The 7,809-nt window shown below is 32.4% G+C and overlaps 1 long non-coding RNA gene across 1 annotated transcript in view; it reads right to left on the minus strand.

The window, feature by feature from the left end:
• LOC126959625 (uncharacterized) overlaps positions 1-5,934 on the minus strand; it is a 73,414-nt gene extending 67,480 nt beyond the window's left edge. The window contains exon 1 of the long non-coding RNA XR_007727587.1: positions 5,882-5,934. This is a non-coding gene — a long non-coding RNA (uncharacterized LOC126959625). The remainder of the gene's footprint in view (positions 1-5,881) is intronic.
• Between the last annotated feature and the right edge of the window lie 1,875 nt (positions 5,935-7,809).

The following is a 7,809-nucleotide window of genomic DNA, read 5'->3' on the forward strand; positions in this document are numbered from 1 at the left end:
GTTTCTTTTAAGAGGAATAAGTTCAAGAGATCTATTGTACAACAGGGACTATAGTTAATAACAATATATTATATTCTTGAAAAATACTGAGAGTAGATTTTAAGAGTTCTTAGCACAAAAAAATAAGGTTTATGAAGCTCACTCTTTTAATCCACACTATGTGATATTGTATAATTTGTCTGGAGCACTGTTGTATGAGATGTGGCGACCCTGAAAGGAACCACTTTGAATGCTAAGTACCTAACACAGTGGCTGGCACATACTAAGTGCTTCATACATGCTAGTTTTCTCACTGCCATTTCCTTCTCTACACTTTGAATAAATGAAGACAGCTTATGGGAGATAATTTAAAGCTAAGTTTGTTTTCGTTCTTGTTTCTTTGAAGAAAATATGTAAAACAATTTTCCGCTAATTTGAGATGAGCAAGCTGCTTTACTATCTTCTAAACATAGAAAGAGATTATCTGTGGCTAATAAAAGACAAATAGGTTATTATTATTTTTGCATAAGGAACACAAAGTGTACATTAAGAACCTGACAGTGTAACTGTTCCATATAACTCTGCCATGGTCAGGTCTACATACTTGGGCTCTGTTGCTAGAACATAGTCAAAGTCTTAGTGGAAGTATAGCACTATTTTTGGTAGCCATTGGAAAAAAAAAAGTTTTGCATTTCTCACATTGAAATTGAAACATTAATTGGGAAAAATTTTTCATGTGTTTCATTTTGTTTTTAGTTCTTTTCAGCTAAACTTTCATTTTAGGTCCAGGGGCACATGGGTAAACTTGTGCTAAAACTCATGCTAAAAATGAGCATCCATGTACCTACCACCAAGCTTAAGATATGCAATAATACCGGTGGATTTGTAAAACCATATGCATTCCAAATACCAAGTGTCCCTTTTCCCAGTCTCCAAAGATCCTCTTTTTTTTTTTTTTATTATACTTTAAGTTCTAGGGTACATGTGCACAACGTGCAGGTTTGTTGCATACGTATACATGTGCCATGTTGGTGTGCCGCACCCATTAACTTGTCATTTACATTAGGTATATCTCCTAATGCTATCCCTCCCCCTTCTTCCCAACCCCACAACAGGCCCCAGTGTGTGATGTTCCCCTTCCTGTGTCCAAGTGTTCTCATTGTTCAATTCCCACCTATGAGTGAGAACATGCGATGTTTGGTTTTCTGTTCTTGCGATAGTTTGCTGAGAATGATGGTTTCCAACTGCATCCATGTCCCTACAAAGGACATGAACTCATCCTTTTTTATTAGCTTTCCTCTTGCATGCCCTTGTCATTTTGCTATATGAGCAGAAGGCGGCTGCTTACCTCATACACTTCCCTCCACTCTTTACTCCTAGTACAGAGCCCTGATTTTATATGAACTAGATACTCATATCAGCTAAATTACTCATCTAGCTTCATCTGAAGACAATGGTGGTTGGTTTCTTTGTGTTTTTGTTTGTTTGTTTGTTTGTTTGTTTTCTTGGAGACAGAGTCTCACTCTGTAACCCAGGCTAGAGTGTAGTGGTGCGATTCAGGCTCACTGCAACCTCTGCCTCCCAGGTTCAAGTGATTCTCCTGCCTCAGCCTCCTGAGTAGCTGGAATTACAGGCACGTGCCACCATGCCCAGTTAATTTTGTATTTTTAGTAGAGACAGTGTTTCACCATGTTAGCCAGGCTGATCTCCAGCTTCCGACCTCAGGTGATCCACCAGCCTTGCCCTCCCAAAGTGCTGGGATTACAGACGTGAGCCACCAGGCCCGGCTGGCAATGGTGGTTTCTGAGATGAAAGATCTAAGAGAAAACCATTGGGTAGGATTCTTAGGAGAACCCCTTTTCTATTTTTTTAACTTCTTCTTCTCCTTATTCCTATCTGGAATGTGTTTTTGATGGCTGATCTTCAACATTCATTTTTTGAACTTGCATATAAATGACGATGTTAAGTATGAACCAGCATAAAAAATAATTTTAGTGAAATCTCTCTACTATTCCTGGATTAACAATCTCTGGGCTATAATTGAAAAGTAAGATTCTAAATTATTTGAGTTAATATAAAATTTCTATTAGTTTAACACAAATCCTAGCTGATGTTCTTCATTACCTTTATCCACACATACACACAGAGAATGGAATGACAGAAAACAGAGATTTCAAAAGGGTAAGAAAGTGAGAGGGCACGAATAATAAAAAAAATTACTTTATGGGCACGATGTACATTATTTGGGAGATGGATACCCTAAAAGACCTGACTCAACCATACATACGATCTTTGCATGTAAGAAACTCCCACTTTTACCCTATAAATTTATACAAAATAAAAAATAATTTTCATTGGTTTTCATACATAAGTAAATGAAATCATATTGTAAAGAGACTTTTTGTGATTCACTTAGTTACTCCACATTGATATTTTGAGATGTATGTAGTTCCCTAATTTCCACTACTATGTGAGATTACCTTTAGTTTTTGAACAATTTACTTACCTATTGTATTGTTGATGAAGATTTGGGTTGTGTTAACATTTATTATTGTTACAGTGCTGCTAGGAACAATCGTATATACCTGCTGCATCAGATAAGAGAGATTTTATATATGAATATTCTATGACTGGAATTCCTAGATTACTGGATGCTTACATTTTCAAATATATTTCATAAGAAAAAATCATTATTCCTACATATGCTTACTGATTTAAAGCGTGGCTACGTGTGAAAGAAAATCATATTTCACTAATACTTTGAATTATCTTTTTTTCATTTTTAACAATTGAGTGGGGATGAAAGTTTATCTCGTGTTATTTTGTTTATCTCAATTTCTAGTTAATTATTTTTATCATATATTTTTATAACATTGTGCTTCTTGTATGAAATAACAGATCATGTTTTTGTCCATTATCTTATTGAATCTGTTATTTTTATTACTTTAAAATAATTACTTTAAAAATACTCATTTTAGGAGAGTTGGAAATTGTAAACATATCTTTGTAATGTTCATATTTATTATTTTCAATATTAAGGTAGTTGAACAAATAAATCTTCTACTTTATGGCTTTTGGGCTTATTTTATGTCTTGTTTAGAAATTACCTTCCAACCACAATTAGGTGGTTTAAGTCTTTAATCAATGTGGAATTGAATTCATATAAGATGTCAGGAAGGGACCAAATTTCTTTTGTAAATGTATAAGTAATCAATTTTCCCAGCACCATATCTTTGTACTCTTCAGTTCTCCTCACTGGTCTGAAATGCTGCTTATTTCATTAATAAATTTTTAAAATAAGTTGCATCTAATTTCCAGGGTGCTAGGTGCTTTATTTTTTGTGCAAATACTTTGTATCAGAATTCTAAATCTATGCTCAATGCTGAGATTTACCTATGATTTTCTTTTCTTTCTTTTCTTTTCTTTTTTTTTTTTTTTAATCAACTCTGCCATTTTCTGTTCAAGGTTTCACTACCCGGACAAAATGAACTGTGAAGTTGCTTTTCTTTGTTAATTCTAATGGAGAAAGTGAAAACGTTTTGCTTGATTGAATATACCTGTTCTTTGAATACTTGCTAAAGGTTATATTAAAATTTCTGTATTATTATTGATGATGCAAGTAGTGTTTACATTTCTGAAATTCATTAGAATGACCCCATGAAGATCATTCCTAAACAAAATTGGAATGTAAATACAGTTTATTATTATGCCCATTTCTCTTCTCAAGTTAGCTTAATCTTCACCTTTGGTATTACTCCCTACTCTGAAATATGTGGCTCCAATCAGTTTCTTCCTGCTGTTTCTTCATCTGCCATAGAGCTGCCTACTGTGGTATTTAATCCGAGTCTGCCTTTCTTACAAGTGCTTCATCTATCTTTACATGGTTTTCTTACATGCTTCGGCTATATTCTGGCTTCATTATAAGTGACTTACTCTATGTAAGTTCTGCAAAAGCAACTATTATTGTTTTGTGGGCATCTATTTTGGTATATGTGAAAGATAAAAGATACATCATGAAAAAAGGAAGAGTCAGTTCTATCCATTATATTGGAAAGATCCTATTTCCTTTTATAAATAATATAGTACCTGTATTAATAATTTAATTGATAAGTGGCTGAAAATTGCTTATAGTGGTATCATTTCCAGAAAGCATACATGAATTTTAACTGTCAACATTAAAGCATTAGATCCGGCATTTAGACATTGAGTTAAGTCAGTGAGAATGTATTTGGGGACTCAGAAGTCCTGTCAGTCCTCAAATGGCAACATGTAGCAAGCTGTCCGATACATGCATCAGGAATTTCCTACATAGTCAGCAAGTTAGCTAGTAAAGGAAACTTTAGTTTCTAATTTAAAACTACTTTAAAGGTGTATAGCAATTAAATACTAAAGTTACTTTGTTTTTTGGTTAAGGATTTTAGATGACATTTTTACCTACGATAGTTATTTTGATTAATAAAGGAACTGTGAATGCCATTTTGGGAAGCCTGTTGTTTCCCTTTTGACTTAAAGATAAACAACAGATGTGTAAAACGTAGGCATAGATTTTTATCTACTGCACAAAACAGAATTCTCTTACAAAAAGTTTTGTTTGCATAATTGTCATTTTAGTCACAATTGTGTTTCCTACTTGATGACAAGGAGCACTGAATTACACAGGGTAGAGAGAATATTGTAGACTATGGAGTCACACCAGCTGGATTCCATAGTGACTAAGGAGTCACACCACCTGGATCTGCACTTATTGTGCCAACAAGTGACCACATCTCATCCTGCCTCCATTTACTGATCTGTAAATGTGTAATTATTTATAGTGGTACTGTGCAAATGTTAACCTCGAAAACACTTAAAAGCTGTGCATATGATATTCAAGTATTTTCTTATGTTAATTATGTGATTTTTACTACCATGGGCTATTACTAATTTTATTGATACTAGAAAAATTATGTGTATGGCTGTATCTATTTAGAGGACTGTAAGATGATCATATACATACTTGAATTATAAAATAATGAAATGTTTAAAGCTAGTTTCATGTATGCATTTATGGCCCTTCTGGTTTTCCTAGTAATTAAGAGCTCATGCTTCCATATCAGACTACCTGTGCTTGAGTCTTAGCCATTCCACTGACTAGAAACATAGTCTAATGTTAGAATGGAAGTTTCTCATTTGTAAAATGATGTTAAGGATAGCACCAACCTCACTGGATTGCTGATAGGATTACCCAAATTAATGCATATAAAGTATCTAGGACAACATCTAGCACACAGCTAGTGCTCAACACTCCAAAATAAATTTTGAATGTATATGTGTATTAATGCAATATTTGACAACATTTTAATATCATTTTAAAAGTTCTAAAGAAGAATTGTAAACTTATTAACCAGAAATACGGCCATATGCAGGCATTTCCAATATAATATTTTATTATGAGTTGAAGTTAATAATATGTTAGAATTCTGCAGACAAGGTAATAGAAAATCTGCCTTGTCAATCTCAATGGCTTAACATAATAAATTTTAATACTAATCATTACATAGTTAATGAGACTGGAAGTTATGGTAGAGGGTCTTTATGAAATCACTAAGGGGTACAGTTTCTTTCAATCTGGAATTACCACCATCTTTTACATTCCCCTCCAAGACTATACCAGAAAGGAAAGGCCTAGGGCAGGATTCTTTATGGAATATATTTATAAATGAGACCTAGAGCTAGTTTACTTTAATTTTTTCTTGCAATTTGTTGGCCAGAACTAGATGCAGCTGGACTTAGGAAACATGTTCTTTCTATGTACTCAGGAGGAAAATGAAATAAATGCTATGTGTTCATCATATTTCACACTATTATAAATATTACAATGGTATTACAAACTTCATATAATTTTTCTACAAGTCATGCTTACCATCTAATGCTGCTGAAGCATGTGAGGGCAGCTCTATAAAAACAATACACAACCTGGATCACTAAAAAGTGATCATGAATATGTTGATGCAAATGATGAATCATTAAATTATTTTAACAGTATGGTGTTTCTTATAGCTGATTGTAACTTAAAACAGTAATAACTGTTTCTGAAGCTTGGTTCCTGAAAATAACATTATATATTATAATTCTGTAAAAATGTTAACAGATAATGTGCTAGTAGGCATCATTCATTCTATACATTTTTAAGAGTTCTGGCAAGTGATCACTCTGTAAAGTAATTATTTCAGCAAATGTATTGCCAAATACAACATTTTTCTTCTTTTAAGCATATCATATTCAAAATATAATGACTGAAAAATTCATGGCTGAGTCTTTATAGTGTTTCTATTCACAGAAATGGTCAGTACTTGCCATATAAAGCTAAATGTTGCAACACTTATTTCTCTATCTGATAATAATTTTATCAGATTACAATATTTGTAATAATATTATAATTTATTTGCATAGAGAGTGAGCCATATTGTAATTGCATTATATCATAAAGTTTTAGAAATAACTTTGAGTCTCTTTCTTGCCCAATTTTCTTTAACGTTTATTTTCAGGTATTTTAACAGCTTTATTGAGGTATGATTTAAACATAACATTCACACACAGTTATTTACAATTCAATAAATTTTAGTTATTTACAACTTAAATAAGTTTATAGAGTTGCACAACCACAATGGAAATTTAAATATTTCCATTGAACCTGCTGAAAGCCAATCCTCACATCCATCCCCATCCCCAGGTAACTATAGATATGATTTCTATTTATGTAAATTTGTTCTGAACATTTTATGTAAATGAAGACATATAATACATAGTATTTTGTATCTTGCTTCCTTCATAAAGACTTTGAAGTCAATTCATCTTCCAGATATATAATGTATTCCTTATGATTTATTTAGAGTATTCCATTATGTGGACATATCACATTTCTTTATCCATTCACCAGTTGGGTTTCTACTTTTTAGCTATTATGAACAATGCTTCTATAAACATTGGCATATTAAGTTTTGAGTGGAGAGTGTATCTAGCATTTTAATTCTCTTGGATAGATTTTTAGGACAAAAATTGCTGGTCATATGATAAGCTTATGTTTAGCTTGTTAAGAAACAGATGGACTTTTGCAAAGAGGTTGTACTATTTTTATTTGCACCAGCAATTTAAGAGGGCTCAAGTTTCTTGAAATCCTTATAATACTTGGCATTGACTATCTTTTATATCATGGTCCTTCTGGTTATCATATAATAAGATATTATTGTGATTTTAATTTTAATTTCCTTATTGACTAATGATGTCGCAAACATTTTATAATGCTTAATAACAATTTGTATGTCTTTCTTGATGAAAAGCTTATTTAAGTCTTTTGTCTATTTTTTGAATTGGATTGTTTCCTTATTATTTTTGAGTTGTAAGATTTATTTATGTATTCTGGATGAAAATTCTCCAGTAGATACATGATTTGCAAAAATATTATTCTATTTTAGCTTATTCTTTATTGTTTCTGAAGGCAATTTTAATATATGCATGTTTATACCTCTCTGAAATAAGTATTTTGCTTTTCAAGAAAGAGTTCAATGTCTATTTTGTCACACTTTTTCCTCTGTATATATGTACAAGGATAAAACCTGTGATCTAGTTAGATACATCTATCTTTATTTTCCTTATGTGTATTTGAGTTTTACATTAAAATCTAGCTTTCCATGTCTTGTCATGGTTTCTAAACTTCCTTAAGATTTTATTAAATACAGAAGTGATGGTGGCAGAGGGACAAGAAGTAAGAGCCCTATGGTCAGGACCATCTCAGAGATCTTGTTTCTAATAAATCCAACTTATGACTCTTGTGCTATTCCACATATACTA

Source organism: Macaca thibetana, chromosome 7 (assembly GCF_024542745.1).
Source record: "Macaca thibetana thibetana isolate TM-01 chromosome 7, ASM2454274v1, whole genome shotgun sequence".
Classification (NCBI taxonomy): domain Eukaryota; kingdom Metazoa; phylum Chordata; class Mammalia; order Primates; family Cercopithecidae; genus Macaca; species Macaca thibetana.